General features: G+C 43.5%; 16 non-coding genes across 16 annotated transcripts; all 16 read left to right on the top strand.

Moving 5' to 3' along the window:
- The first annotated feature begins 1,018 nt into the window (after positions 1-1,018).
- Positions 1,019-1,090, top strand: TRNAG-CCC (transfer RNA glycine (anticodon CCC)). The gene has a single exon. It is a non-coding gene; the product is annotated as a tRNA-Gly (tRNA).
- An 866-nt stretch (positions 1,091-1,956) lies between these two features.
- Positions 1,957-2,028, top strand: TRNAM-CAU (transfer RNA methionine (anticodon CAU)). Its single transcript has one exon. It is a non-coding gene; the product is annotated as a tRNA-Met (tRNA).
- A 548-nt stretch (positions 2,029-2,576) lies between these two features.
- On the top strand, positions 2,577-2,648 carry TRNAG-UCC (transfer RNA glycine (anticodon UCC)). The gene has a single exon. It is a non-coding gene; the product is annotated as a tRNA-Gly (tRNA).
- Positions 2,649-3,897: 1,249 nt separating this feature from the next.
- On the top strand, positions 3,898-3,969 carry TRNAG-CCC (transfer RNA glycine (anticodon CCC)). The gene has a single exon. It is a non-coding gene; the product is annotated as a tRNA-Gly (tRNA).
- An 866-nt stretch (positions 3,970-4,835) lies between these two features.
- Positions 4,836-4,907, top strand: TRNAM-CAU (transfer RNA methionine (anticodon CAU)). Its single transcript has one exon. It is a non-coding gene; the product is annotated as a tRNA-Met (tRNA).
- A 548-nt stretch (positions 4,908-5,455) lies between these two features.
- Positions 5,456-5,527, top strand: TRNAG-UCC (transfer RNA glycine (anticodon UCC)). Its single transcript has one exon. It is a non-coding gene; the product is annotated as a tRNA-Gly (tRNA).
- Positions 5,528-6,155: 628 nt separating this feature from the next.
- On the top strand, positions 6,156-6,227 carry TRNAM-CAU (transfer RNA methionine (anticodon CAU)). The gene has a single exon. It is a non-coding gene; the product is annotated as a tRNA-Met (tRNA).
- A 549-nt stretch (positions 6,228-6,776) lies between these two features.
- Positions 6,777-6,848, top strand: TRNAG-CCC (transfer RNA glycine (anticodon CCC)). The gene has a single exon. It is a non-coding gene; the product is annotated as a tRNA-Gly (tRNA).
- An 877-nt stretch (positions 6,849-7,725) lies between these two features.
- On the top strand, positions 7,726-7,797 carry TRNAM-CAU (transfer RNA methionine (anticodon CAU)). Its single transcript has one exon. It is a non-coding gene; the product is annotated as a tRNA-Met (tRNA).
- A 548-nt stretch (positions 7,798-8,345) lies between these two features.
- Positions 8,346-8,417, top strand: TRNAG-UCC (transfer RNA glycine (anticodon UCC)). Its single transcript has one exon. It is a non-coding gene; the product is annotated as a tRNA-Gly (tRNA).
- Positions 8,418-9,045: 628 nt separating this feature from the next.
- Positions 9,046-9,117, top strand: TRNAM-CAU (transfer RNA methionine (anticodon CAU)). Its single transcript has one exon. It is a non-coding gene; the product is annotated as a tRNA-Met (tRNA).
- Positions 9,118-9,666: 549 nt separating this feature from the next.
- Positions 9,667-9,738, top strand: TRNAG-CCC (transfer RNA glycine (anticodon CCC)). Its single transcript has one exon. It is a non-coding gene; the product is annotated as a tRNA-Gly (tRNA).
- Positions 9,739-10,615: 877 nt separating this feature from the next.
- On the top strand, positions 10,616-10,687 carry TRNAM-CAU (transfer RNA methionine (anticodon CAU)). The gene has a single exon. It is a non-coding gene; the product is annotated as a tRNA-Met (tRNA).
- Positions 10,688-11,235: 548 nt separating this feature from the next.
- TRNAG-UCC (transfer RNA glycine (anticodon UCC)) lies at positions 11,236-11,307 on the top strand. Its single transcript has one exon. It is a non-coding gene; the product is annotated as a tRNA-Gly (tRNA).
- Positions 11,308-12,556: 1,249 nt separating this feature from the next.
- On the top strand, positions 12,557-12,628 carry TRNAG-CCC (transfer RNA glycine (anticodon CCC)). Its single transcript has one exon. It is a non-coding gene; the product is annotated as a tRNA-Gly (tRNA).
- Positions 12,629-14,114: 1,486 nt separating this feature from the next.
- On the top strand, positions 14,115-14,186 carry TRNAG-UCC (transfer RNA glycine (anticodon UCC)). Its single transcript has one exon. It is a non-coding gene; the product is annotated as a tRNA-Gly (tRNA).
- Positions 14,187-14,282: the final 96 nt, after the last annotated feature.

Genomic DNA, 14,282 nt, shown 5'->3' with positions numbered 1-14,282 from the left:
ATGAACGGGCTGAGGCCCGACCACACATTATAACTAAAGCATCTCTATGTTAAAAAGCATTCCTAGGTAATGTCTAGCCTCTGAAAAAAATATGTAAAATCCATCGATAAATCTGGCAAAAGTCCCCAATATTTTGGGCATACTTGTGCTCTCACCTGAATGTAGCGCCACCTTGTAGGCGCCGAAGGTAACTGCGGCTCACAAAATGTTTTATCAGAAGGCAAGTTGAGAGGAATCCAAGAGGCAGATGTCCTTGGAAAGAGCCTCTGACTGCAGCAGGAAGGATGAATGCTTCAAATTTGCACAGTTTCCTGCCCATCGTCCTCTCACGTCCCGAACGCCCACGTCACTCCCCTGAATGCTCCTCATCTGCATAAAGAGAACACTCTGAAAAAGGAGCAGAGTGGCGCAGCGGAAGCGTGCTGGGCCCATAACCCAGAGGTTGATGGATCGAAACCATCCTCTGCTAATTTTGCTTGATTTTTCTTCCAAGGACCAAGCTGTCATTTCCACGCTGCCGGAAAGGAAAAGCGCAAGCTTGTGCCAGCTAAGTGATATAAGACTTCTCAACTATCTGTGTCTGCTGAAATACAAGAGAGGGAGTGTCAAAGGATCCACCCTGTACTTTGAAAGTAAAGACACACAATAATAAGCATACATGACTGGTGGGACCTTCAAACACTTTTCTGTGCAGGCTTTGAATTTCATTCTTCCCTTTTTGTTCTGCTCTTATCTATCTCCTGGGCATTTCATGGAATGTTCTCTCTTTCTCTTCCCTGCTTTGCTTCCCTTGCTGCCTCTATATGTTATATATATATTAATTGTACTGCTGCTTTCCATTCTTCTCTTCTGCACAGCTTTGTCCTTGGTTTTAATCCCCAGTTCCTTACCCTCTGCAAATAACGTTCTACTGCTTTTCATGTTGGTATCTAAACCAAATGCACCATTGAAGCAGGTGCAAGATAGTCATTGATCTCTGAGTCATAATATTTAGAACCGAGAGCGCAAATGTCAGAGGGCGTTGGTGGTATAGTGGTGAGCATAGCTGCTTCCCAAGCAGTTGACCCGGGTTCGATTCCCGGCCAACGCAATGCAAATACTTATATATTCTGCAAGCAGGATATATTTTAATGCAACATGTCACAAAATGGAAATATCATGAACAGATTAATCAGCCATTATATAAAAAATAAACAAATATGTAGGCAAGCATCTCGATCGCCCCTTCTGCTACATTCATTGACCTAATATATGATAAGTTTCATAAAGCAGAGTCACCACTCACATGTGCTGGTAATAAATATGTTACAGTGGGCAGACATTATAACTCTAGCATCTCTATGTTAGAAAGCATTTCTAGGCAATATCTAGCCTCTGAAAAAAATATACAAGATCCACCGATAAATCTGTCAAAAGTCCTTAACATTTTGTGCATACTTGTGCTCTCACCTGCATGTAGCGCCACCTTGTAGCTGTCGAAGGTAACTGCGGCTCACAAAATGTTTTATCAGAAGGCAAGTTGAGAGGAATCCAAGAGGCAGATGTCCATGGAAAGAGCGTCTCACTGCAGCAGGAAGGTTGGATGATTCAAATTTGCATAGTTTCCTGTCCAACGTCCACAACGCTCCCAAACGCTCCCAAACGCTCAAAAGCCTCGCCCTCACCGGGTAGATCTCTGGCACCCAGGTAAAGCCAAATCTTGAGCATGCTAGCGCTAGTATCACAGAGAGAGATATAGAGGGTTCAAGAGCTGCTGTCTTGATAAAGGTTTGAAACGGCTAGTGCCTGAGAGTGTCTGACTTTCAGTTATGACTGATTGTGAGAGGGGAAGATGAAGTTTTTCTATACCCAGCATGCCTTGCGATATACTTAGGCAAATGAGGTGAGAGCCCGACCAATCCCATGCTACTCTGCTGAATGCTCCTCATCTGCATAAAGAGAACACTTTCCCAAAGCAGCAGAGTGGCGCAGCGGAAGCGTGCTGGGCCCATAACCCAGAGGTCGATGGATCGAAACCATCCTCTGCTAGTTTTGCTTGATTTTTCTTCCAAGGACCAAGCTGTCATTTTAAGGCTGCCAGCAAGGAAAAGCGCAAGCTTGTGCCAGCTATGGTAGAAACGACTTCTAAACTATCTGTGTCTGCTGAAATACAAGAGAGGGATCGTCAAAGGGATCCACCCTGTACCTTGAAAGTAAAGACACACAATAATAAGCATAAATGACTGGTGGGACCTTCAAACACTTTTCTGGGCATGCTTTGAATATCATTCTTCCCTTTTTGTTCTGCTCTTATCTATCTCCTGGGCATTTCCTGGAATGTTCTCTCTTTCTTTCCCCTGCTTTGCTTCCCATGCTGCCTCTATATGTTCATATCCATTATTTGTACTGCTGCTTACCATTCTTCTCTTCTTCACAGCTTTGTCCTTGGTTTCAATCCCAGTTCCTTACAATCTGCTAAAACCTTTCTACTGCTTCTCATGTTGGTATCTAAACCAAATGCACCATTGAAGCTGGTGCAAGATAGACATTGAACTCAGGGTCGTAATGTTGAGAACCGAGATTGCACAGATCAGAGGGCGTTGGTGGTATAGTGGTGAGCATAGCTGCCTTCCAAGCAGTTGACCCGGGTTCGATTCCCGGCCAACGCAGTACCAATTCTTATATATTCTGCAATCAGGATATATTTTAATGCAACATGTCACAAAATGGAAATATCATGAACAGATTAATCAGCCATTATATAAAAAATAAACAAATATGTAGGCAAGCATCTCGATCGCCCCTTCTGCTATACTCATTGTCCTACTATATGATAAGTTTCATAAAGCAGAGTCACCACTCACATGAGCTGGTAATAAATATGTTACAGTGGGAAGACAATGAACGGGCTGAGGCCCGACCACACATTATAACTAAAGCATCTCTATGTTAAAAAGCATTCCTAGGTAATGTCTAGCCTCTGAAAAAAATATGTAAAATCCATCGATAAATCTGGCAAAAGTCCCCAATATTTTGGGCATACTTGTGCTCTCACCTGAATGTAGCGCCACCTTGTAGGCGCCGAAGGTAACTGCGGCTCACAAAATGTTTTATCAGAAGGCAAGTTGAGAGGAATCCAAGAGGCAGATGTCCTTGGAAAGAGCCTCTGACTGCAGCAGGAAGGATGAATGCTTCAAATTTGCACAGTTTCCTGCCCATCGTCCTCTCACGTCCCGAACGCCCACGTCACTCCCCTGAATGCTCCTCATCTGCATAAAGAGAACACTCTGAAAAAGGAGCAGAGTGGCGCAGCGGAAGCGTGCTGGGCCCATAACCCAGAGGTTGATGGATCGAAACCATCCTCTGCTAATTTTGCTTGATTTTTCTTCCAAGGACCAAGCTGTCATTTCCACGCTGCCGGAAAGGAAAAGCGCAAGCTTGTGCCAGCTAAGTGATATAAGACTTCTCAACTATCTGTGTCTGCTGAAATACAAGAGAGGGAGTGTCAAAGGATCCACCCTGTACTTTGAAAGTAAAGACACACAATAATAAGCATACATGACTGGTGGGACCTTCAAACACTTTTCTGTGCAGGCTTTGAATTTCATTCTTCCCTTTTTGTTCTGCTCTTATCTATCTCCTGGGCATTTCATGGAATGTTCTCTCTTTCTCTTCCCTGCTTTGCTTCCCTTGCTGCCTCTATATGTTATATATATATTAATTGTACTGCTGCTTTCCATTCTTCTCTTCTGCACAGCTTTGTCCTTGGTTTTAATCCCCAGTTCCTTACCCTCTGCAAATAACGTTCTACTGCTTTTCATGTTGGTATCTAAACCAAATGCACCATTGAAGCAGGTGCAAGATAGTCATTGATCTCTGAGTCATAATATTTAGAACCGAGAGCGCAAATGTCAGAGGGCGTTGGTGGTATAGTGGTGAGCATAGCTGCTTCCCAAGCAGTTGACCCGGGTTCGATTCCCGGCCAACGCAATGCAAATACTTATATATTCTGCAAGCAGGATATATTTTAATGCAACATGTCACAAAATGGAAATATCATGAACAGATTAATCAGCCATTATATAAAAAATAAACAAATATGTAGGCAAGCATCTCGATCGCCCCTTCTGCTACATTCATTGACCTAATATATGATAAGTTTCATAAAGCAGAGTCACCACTCACATGTGCTGGTAATAAATATGTTACAGTGGGCAGACATTATAACTCTAGCATCTCTATGTTAGAAAGCATTTCTAGGCAATATCTAGCCTCTGAAAAAAATATACAAGATCCACCGATAAATCTGTCAAAAGTCCTTAACATTTTGTGCATACTTGTGCTCTCACCTGCATGTAGCGCCACCTTGTAGCTGTCGAAGGTAACTGCGGCTCACAAAATGTTTTATCAGAAGGCAAGTTGAGAGGAATCCAAGAGGCAGATGTCCATGGAAAGAGCGTCTCACTGCAGCAGGAAGGTTGGATGATTCAAATTTGCATAGTTTCCTGTCCAACGTCCACAACGCTCCCAAACGCTCCCAAACGCTCAAAAGCCTCGCCCTCACCGGGTAGATCTCTGGCACCCAGGTAAAGCCAAATCTTGAGCATGCTAGCGCTAGTATCACAGAGAGAGATATAGAGGGTTCAAGAGCTGCTGTCTTGATAAAGGTTTGAAACGGCTAGTGCCTGAGAGTGTCTGACTTTCAGTTATGACTGATTGTGAGAGGGGAAGATGAAGTTTTTCTATACCCAGCATGCCTTGCGATATACTTAGGCAAATGAGGTGAGAGCCCGACCAATCCCATGCTACTCTGCTGAATGCTCCTCATCTGCATAAAGAGAACACTTTCCCAAAGCAGCAGAGTGGCGCAGCGGAAGCGTGCTGGGCCCATAACCCAGAGGTCGATGGATCGAAACCATCCTCTGCTAGTTTTGCTTGATTTTTCTTCCAAGGACCAAGCTGTCATTTTAAGGCTGCCAGCAAGGAAAAGCGCAAGCTTGTGCCAGCTATGGTAGAAACGACTTCTAAACTATCTGTGTCTGCTGAAATACAAGAGAGGGATCGTCAAAGGGATCCACCCTGTACCTTGAAAGTAAAGACACACAATAATAAGCATAAATGACTGGTGGGACCTTCAAACACTTTTCTGGGCATGCTTTGAATATCATTCTTCCCTTTTTGTTCTGCTCTTATCTATCTCCTGGGCATTTCCTGGAATGTTCTCTCTTTCTTTCCCCTGCTTTGCTTCCCATGCTGCCTCTATATGTTCATATCCATTATTTGTACTGCTGCTTACCATTCTTCTCTTCTTCACAGCTTTGTCCTTGGTTTCAATCCCAGTTCCTTACAATCTGCTAAAACCTTTCTACTGCTTCTCATGTTGGTATCTAAACCAAATGCACCATTGAAGCTGGTGCAAGATAGACATTGAACTCAGGGTCGTAATGTTGAGAACCGAGATTGCACAGATCAGAGGGCGTTGGTGGTATAGTGGTGAGCATAGCTGCCTTCCAAGCAGTTGACCCGGGTTCGATTCCCGGCCAACGCAGTACCAATTCTTATATATTCTGCAATCAGGATATATTTTAATGCAACATGTCACAAAATGGAAATATCATGAACAGATTAATCAGCCATTATATAAAAAATAAACAAATATGTAGGCAAGCATCTCGATCGCCCCTTCTGCTATACTCATTGTCCTACTATATGATAAGTTTCATAAAGCAGAGTCACCACTCACATGAGCTGGTAATAAATATGTTACAGTGGGAAGACAATGAACGGGCTGAGGCCCGACCACACATTATAACTAAAGCATCTCTATGTTAAAAAGCATTCCTAGGTAATGTCTAGCCTCTGAAAAAAATATGTAAAATCCATCGATAAATCTGGCAAAAGTCCCCAATATTTTGGGCATACTTGTGCTCTCACCTGAATGTAGCGCCACCTTGTAGGCGCCGAAGGTAACTGCGGCTCACAAAATGTTTTATCAGAAGGCAAGTTGAGAGGAATCCAAGAGGCAGATGTCCTTGGAAAGAGCCTCTGACTGCAGCAGGAAGGATGAATGCTTCAAATTTGCACAGTTTCCTGCCCATCGTCCTCTCACGTCCCGAACGCCCACGTCACTCCCCTGAATGCTCCTCATCTGCATAAAGAGAACACTCTGAAAAAGGAGCAGAGTGGCGCAGCGGAAGCGTGCTGGGCCCATAACCCAGAGGTCGATGGATCGAAACCATCCTCTGCTAATTTTGCTTGATTTTTCTTCCAAGGACCAAGCTGTCATTTCCACGCTGCCGGAAAGGAAAAGCGCAAGCTTGTGCCAGCTAAGTGATATAAGACTTCTCAACTATCTGTGTCTGCTGAAATACAAGAGAGGGAGTGTCAAAGGATCCACCCTGTACTTTGAAAGTAAAGACACACAATAATAAGCATACATGACTGGTGGGACCTTCAAACACTTTTCTGTGCAGGCTTTGAATTTCATTCTTCCCTTTTTGTTCTGCTCTTATCTATCTCCTGGGCATTTCATGGAATGTTCTCTCTTTCTCTTCCCTGCTTTGCTTCCCTTGCTGCCTCTATATGTTATATATATATTAATTGTACTGCTGCTTTCCATTCTTCTCTTCTGCACAGCTTTGTCCTTGGTTTTAATCCCCAGTTCCTTACCCTCTGCAAATAACGTTCTACTGCTTTTCATGTTGGTATCTAAACCAAATGCACCATTGAAGCAGGTGCAAGATAGTCATTGATCTCTGAGTCATAATATTTAGAACCGAGAGCGCAAATGTCAGAGGGCGTTGGTGGTATAGTGGTGAGCATAGCTGCTTCCCAAGCAGTTGACCCGGGTTCGATTCCCGGCCAACGCAATGCAAATACTTATATATTCTGCAAGCAGGATATATTTTAATGCAACATGTCACAAAATGGAAATATCATGAACAGATTAATCAGCCATTATATAAAAAATAAACAAATATGTAGGCAAGCATCTCGATCGCCCCTTCTGCTACATTCATTGACCTAATATATGATAAGTTTCATAAAGCAGAGTCACCACTCACATGTGCTGGTAATAAATATGTTACAGTGGGCAGACATTATAACTCTAGCATCTCTATGTTAGAAAGCATTTCTAGGCAATATCTAGCCTCTGAAAAAAATATACAAGATCCACCGATAAATCTGTCAAAAGTCCTTAACATTTTGTGCATACTTGTGCTCTCACCTGCATGTAGCGCCACCTTGTAGCTGTCGAAGGTAACTGCGGCTCACAAAATGTTTTATCAGAAGGCAAGTTGAGAGGAATCCAAGAGGCAGATGTCCATGGAAAGAGCGTCTCACTGCAGCAGGAAGGTTGGATGATTCAAATTTGCATAGTTTCCTGTCCAACGTCCACAACGCTCCCAAACGCTCCCAAACGCTCAAAAGCCTCACACCGGGCAAGCCCTCACCGGGTAGATCTCTGGCACCCAGGTAAAGCCAAATCTTGAGCATGCTAGCGCTAGTATCACAGAGAGAGATATAGAGGGTTCAAGAGCTGCTGTCTTGATAAAGGTTTGAAACGGCTAGTGCCTGAGAGTGTCTGACTTTCAGTTATGACTGATTGTGAGAGGGGAAGATGAAGTTTTTCTATACCCAGCATGCCTTGCGATATACTTAGGCAAATGAGGTGAGAGCCCGACCAATCCCATGCTACTCTGCTGAATGCTCCTCATCTGCATAAAGAGAACACTTTCCCAAAGCAGCAGAGTGGCGCAGCGGAAGCGTGCTGGGCCCATAACCCAGAGGTCGATGGATCGAAACCATCCTCTGCTAGTTTTGCTTGATTTTTCTTCCAAGGACCAAGCTGTCATTTTAAGGCTGCCAGCAAGGAAAAGCGCAAGCTTGTGCCAGCTATGGTAGAAACGACTTCTAAACTATCTGTGTCTGCTGAAATACAAGAGAGGGATCGTCAAAGGGATCCACCCTGTACCTTGAAAGTAAAGACACACAATAATAAGCATAAATGACTGGTGGGACCTTCAAACACTTTTCTGGGCATGCTTTGAATATCATTCTTCCCTTTTTGTTCTGCTCTTATCTATCTCCTGGGCATTTCCTGGAATGTTCTCTCTTTCTTTCCCCTGCTTTGCTTCCCATGCTGCCTCTATATGTTCATATCCATTATTTGTACTGCTGCTTACCATTCTTCTCTTCTTCACAGCTTTGTCCTTGGTTTCAATCCCAGTTCCTTACAATCTGCTAAAACCTTTCTACTGCTTCTCATGTTGGTATCTAAACCAAATGCACCATTGAAGCTGGTGCAAGATAGACATTGAACTCAGGGTCGTAATGTTGAGAACCGAGATTGCACAGATCAGAGGGCGTTGGTGGTATAGTGGTGAGCATAGCTGCCTTCCAAGCAGTTGACCCGGGTTCGATTCCCGGCCAACGCAGTACCAATTCTTATATATTCTGCAATCAGGATATATTTTAATGCAACATGTCACAAAATGGAAATATCATGAACAGATTAATCAGCCATTATATAAAAAATAAACAAATATGTAGGCAAGCATCTCGATCGCCCCTTCTGCTATACTCATTGTCCTACTATATGATAAGTTTCATAAAGCAGAGTCACCACTCACATGAGCTGGTAATAAATATGTTACAGTGGGAAGACAATGAACGGGCTGAGGCCCGACCACACATTATAACTAAAGCATCTCTATGTTAAAAAGCATTCCTAGGTAATGTCTAGCCTCTGAAAAAAATATGTAAAATCCATCGATAAATCTGGCAAAAGTCCCCAATATTTTGGGCATACTTGTGCTCTCACCTGAATGTAGCGCCACCTTGTAGGCGCCGAAGGTAACTGCGGCTCACAAAATGTTTTATCAGAAGGCAAGTTGAGAGGAATCCAAGAGGCAGATGTCCTTGGAAAGAGCCTCTGACTGCAGCAGGAAGGATGAATGCTTCAAATTTGCACAGTTTCCTGCCCATCGTCCTCTCACGTCCCGAACGCCCACGTCACTCCCCTGAATGCTCCTCATCTGCATAAAGAGAACACTCTGAAAAAGGAGCAGAGTGGCGCAGCGGAAGCGTGCTGGGCCCATAACCCAGAGGTCGATGGATCGAAACCATCCTCTGCTAATTTTGCTTGATTTTTCTTCCAAGGACCAAGCTGTCATTTCCACGCTGCCGGAAAGGAAAAGCGCAAGCTTGTGCCAGCTAAGTGATATAAGACTTCTCAACTATCTGTGTCTGCTGAAATACAAGAGAGGGAGTGTCAAAGGATCCACCCTGTACTTTGAAAGTAAAGACACACAATAATAAGCATACATGACTGGTGGGACCTTCAAACACTTTTCTGTGCAGGCTTTGAATTTCATTCTTCCCTTTTTGTTCTGCTCTTATCTATCTCCTGGGCATTTCATGGAATGTTCTCTCTTTCTCTTCCCTGCTTTGCTTCCCTTGCTGCCTCTATATGTTATATATATATTAATTGTACTGCTGCTTTCCATTCTTCTCTTCTGCACAGCTTTGTCCTTGGTTTTAATCCCCAGTTCCTTACCCTCTGCAAATAACGTTCTACTGCTTTTCATGTTGGTATCTAAACCAAATGCACCATTGAAGCAGGTGCAAGATAGTCATTGATCTCTGAGTCATAATATTTAGAACCGAGAGCGCAAATGTCAGAGGGCGTTGGTGGTATAGTGGTGAGCATAGCTGCTTCCCAAGCAGTTGACCCGGGTTCGATTCCCGGCCAACGCAATGCAAATACTTATATATTCTGCAAGCAGGATATATTTTAATGCAACATGTCACAAAATGGAAATATCATGAACAGATTAATCAGCCATTATATAAAAAATAAACAAATATGTAGGCAAGCATCTCGATCGCCCCTTCTGCTACATTCATTGACCTAATATATGATAAGTTTCATAAAGCAGAGTCACCACTCACATGTGCTGGTAATAAATATGTTACAGTGGGCAGACATTATAACTCTAGCATCTCTATGTTAGAAAGCATTTCTAGGCAATATCTAGCCTCTGAAAAAAATATACAAGATCCACCGATAAATCTGTCAAAAGTCCTTAACATTTTGTGCATACTTGTGCTCTCACCTGCATGTAGCGCCACCTTGTAGCTGTCGAAGGTAACTGCGGCTCACAAAATGTTTTATCAGAAGGCAAGTTGAGAGGAATCCAAGAGGCAGATGTCCATGGAAAGAGCGTCTCACTGCAGCAGGAAGGTTGGATGATTCAAATTTGCATAGTTTCCTGTCCAACGTCCACAACGCTCCCAAACGCTCCCAAACGCTCAAAAGCCTCACACCGGGCAAGCCCTCACCGGGTAGATCTCTGGCACCCAGGTAAAGCCAAATCTTGAGCATGCTAGCGCTAGTATCACAGAGAGAGATATAGAGGGTTCAAGAGCTGCTGTCTTGATAAAGGTTTGAAACGGCTAGTGCCTGAGAGTGTCTGACTTTCAGTTATGACTGATTGTGAGAGGGGAAGATGAAGTTTTTCTATACCCAGCATGCCTTGCGATATACTTAGGCAAATGAGGTGAGAGCCCGACCAATCCCATGCTACTCTGCTGAATGCTCCTCATCTGCATAAAGAGAACACTTTCCCAAAGCAGCAGAGTGGCGCAGCGGAAGCGTGCTGGGCCCATAACCCAGAGGTCGATGGATCGAAACCATCCTCTGCTAGTTTTGCTTGATTTTTCTTCCAAGGACCAAGCTGTCATTTTAAAGCTGCCAGCAAGGAAAAGCGCAAGCTTGTGCCAGCTATGGTAGAAACGACTTCTAAACTATCTGTGTCTGCTGAAATACAAGAGAGGGATCGTCAAAGGGATCCACCCTGTACCTTGAAAGTAAAGACACACAATAATAAGCATAAATGACTGGTGGGACCTTCAAACACTTTTCTGGGCATGCTTTGAATATCATTCTTCCCTTTTTGTTCTGCTCTTATCTATCTCCTGGGCATTTCCTGGAATGTTCTCTCTTTCTTTCCCCTGCTTTGCTTCCCATGCTGCCTCTATATGTTCATATCCATTATTTGTACTGCTGCTTACCATTCTTCTCTTCTTCACAGCTTTGTCCTTGGTTTCAATCCCAGTTCCTTACAATCTGCTAAAACCTTTCTACTGCTTCTCATGTTGGTATCTAAACCAAATGCACCATTGAAGCTGGTGCAAGATAGACATTGAACTCAGGGTCGTAATGTTGAGAACCGAGATTGCACAGATCAGAGGGCGTTGGTGGTATAGTGGTGAGCATAGCTGCCTTCCAAGCAGTTGACCCGGGTTCGATTCCCGGCCAACGCAGTACCAATTCTTATATATTCTGCAATCAGGATATATTTTAATGCAACATGTCACAAAATGGAAATATCATGAACAGATTAATCAGCCATTATATAAAAAATAAACAAATATGTAGGCAAGCATCTCGATCGCCCCTTCTGCTATACTCATTGTCCTACTATATGATAAGTTTCATAAAGCAGAGTCACCACTCACATGAGCTGGTAATAAATATGTTACAGTGGGAAGACAATGAACGGGCTGAGGCCCGACCACACATTATAACTAAAGCATCTCTATGTTAAAAAGCATTCCTAGGTAATGTCTAGCCTCTGAAAAAAATATGTAAAATCCATCGATAAATCTGGCAAAAGTCCCCAATATTTTGGGCATACTTGTGCTCTCACCTGAATGTAGCGCCACCTTGTAGGCGCCGAAGGTAACTGCGGCTCACAAAATGTTTTATCAGAAGGCAAGTTGAGAGGAATCCAAGAGGCAGATGTCCTTGGAAAGAGCCTCTGACTGCAGCAGGAAGGATGAATGCTTCAAATTTGCACAGTTTCCTGCCCATCGTCCTCTCACGTCCCGAACGCCCACGTCACTCTTCTGAATGCTCCTCATCTGCATAAAGAGAACACTCTGAAAAAGGAGCAGAGTGGCGCAGCGGAAGCGTGCTGGGCCCATAACCCAGAGGTCGATGGATCAAAACCATCCTCTGCTAATTTTGCTTGATTTTTCTTCCAAGGACCAAGCTGTCATTTCCACGCTGCCGGAAAGGAAAAGCGCAAGCTTGTGCCAGCTAAGTGATATAAGACTTCTCAACTATCTGTGTCTGCTGAAATACAAGAGAGGGAGTGTCAAAGGATCCACCCTGTACTTTGAAAGTAAAGACACACAATAATAAGCATACATGACTGGTGGGACCTTCAAACACTTTTCTGTGCAGGCTTTGAATTTCATTCTTCCCTTTTTGTTCTGCTCTTATCTATCTCCTGGGCATTTCATGGAATGTTCTCTCTTTCTCTTCCCTGCTTTGCTTCCCTTGCTGCCTCTATATGTTATATATATATTAATTGTACTGCTGCTTTCCATTCTTCTCTTCTGCACAGCTTTGTCCTTGGTTTTAATCCCCAGTTCCTTACCAACTGCAAATAACGTTCTACTGCTTTTCATGTTGGTATCTAAACAAAATGCACCATTGAAGCAGGTGCAAGATAGTCATTGATCTCTGAGTCATAATATTTAGAACCGAGAGCGCAAATGTCAGAGGGCGTTGGTGGTATAGTGGTGAGCATAGCTGCTTCCCAAGCAGTTGACCCGGGTTCGATTCCCGGCCAACGCAATGCAAATACTTATATATTCTGCAAGCAGGATATATTTTAATGCAACATGTCACAAAATGGAAATATCATGAACAGATTAATCAGCCATTATATAAAAAATAAACAAATATGTAGGCAAGCATCTCGATCGCCCCTTCTGCTACATTCATTGACCTAATATATGATAAGTTTCATAAAGCAGAGTCACCACTCACATGTGCTGGTAATAAATATGTTACAGTGGGCAGACATTATAACTCTAGCATCTCTATGTTAGAAAGCATTTCTAGGCAATATCTAGCCTCTGAAAAAAATATACAAGATCCACCGATAAATCTGTCAAAAGTCCTTAACATTTTGTGCATACTTGTGCTCTCACCTGCATGTAGCGCCACCTTGTAGCTGTCGAAGGTAACTGCGGCTCACAAAATGTTTTATCAGAAGGCAAGTTGAGAGGAATCCAAGAGGCAGATGTCCATGGAAAGAGCGTCTCACTGCAGCAGGAAGGTTGAATGATTCAAATTTGCATAGTTTCCTGTCCAACGTCCACTCACGTCCCGAACGCTCCCAAACGCTCAAAAGCCTCGCCCTCACCGGGTAGATCTCTGGCACCCAGGTAAAGCCAAATCCTGAGCATGCTAGCGCTAGTATCACAGAGAGAGATATAGAGGGTTCAAGAGCTGCTGTCTTGATAAAGGTTTGAAACGGCTAGTGCCTGAGAGTGTCTGACTTTCAGTTATGACTGATTGTGAGAGGGGAAGATGAAGTTTTTCTATACCCAGCATGCCTTGCGATATACTTAGGCAAATGAGGTGAGAGCCCGACCAATCCCATGCTACTCTGCTGAATGCTCCTCATCTGCATAAAGAGAACACTTTCCCAAAGCTGCAGAGTGGCGCAGCGGAAGCATGCTGGGCCCATAACCCAGAGGTCGATGGATCGAAACCATCCTCTGCTAGTTTTGCTTGATTTTTCTTCCAAGGACCAAGCTGTCATTTTAAGGCTGCCAGCAAGGAAAAGCGCAAGCTTGTGCCAGCTATGGTAGAAACGACTTCTGAACTATCTGTGTCTGCTGAAATACAAGAGAGGGATCGTCAAAGGGATCCACCCTGTACCTTGAAAGTAAAGACACACAATAATAAGCATAAATGACTGGTGGGACCTTCAAACACTTTTCTGGGCATGCTTTGAATATCATTCTTCCCTTTTTGTTCTGCTCTTATCTATCTCCTGGGCATTTCCTGGAATGTTCTCTCTTTCTTTCCCCTGCTTTGCTTCCCATGCTGCCTCTATATGTTCATATCCATTATTTGTACTGCTGCTTACCATTCTTCTCTTCTTCACAGCTTTGTCCTTGGTTTCAATCCCAGTTCCTTACAATCTGCTAAAACCTTTCTACTGCTTCTCATGTTGGTATCTAAACCAAATGCACCATTGAAGCTGGTGCAAGATAGACATTGAACTCAGGGTCGTAATGTTGAGAACCGAGATTGCACAGATCAGAGGGCGTTGGTGGTATAGTGGTGAGCATAGCTGCCTTCCAAGCAGTTGACCCGGGTTCGATTCCCGGCCAACGCAGTACCAATTCTTATATATTCTGCAATCAGGATATATTTTAATGCAACATGTCACAAAATGGAAATATCATGAACAGATTAATCAGCCATTATATAA

Source organism: Lissotriton helveticus, chromosome 11 (assembly GCF_964261635.1).
Source record: "Lissotriton helveticus chromosome 11, aLisHel1.1, whole genome shotgun sequence".
In the NCBI taxonomy this organism is placed as follows: domain Eukaryota; kingdom Metazoa; phylum Chordata; class Amphibia; order Caudata; family Salamandridae; genus Lissotriton; species Lissotriton helveticus.
The sequence above is the reverse complement of the archived record's forward strand: the minus strand, read 5'-3'. Positions and strand labels throughout refer to the sequence as shown.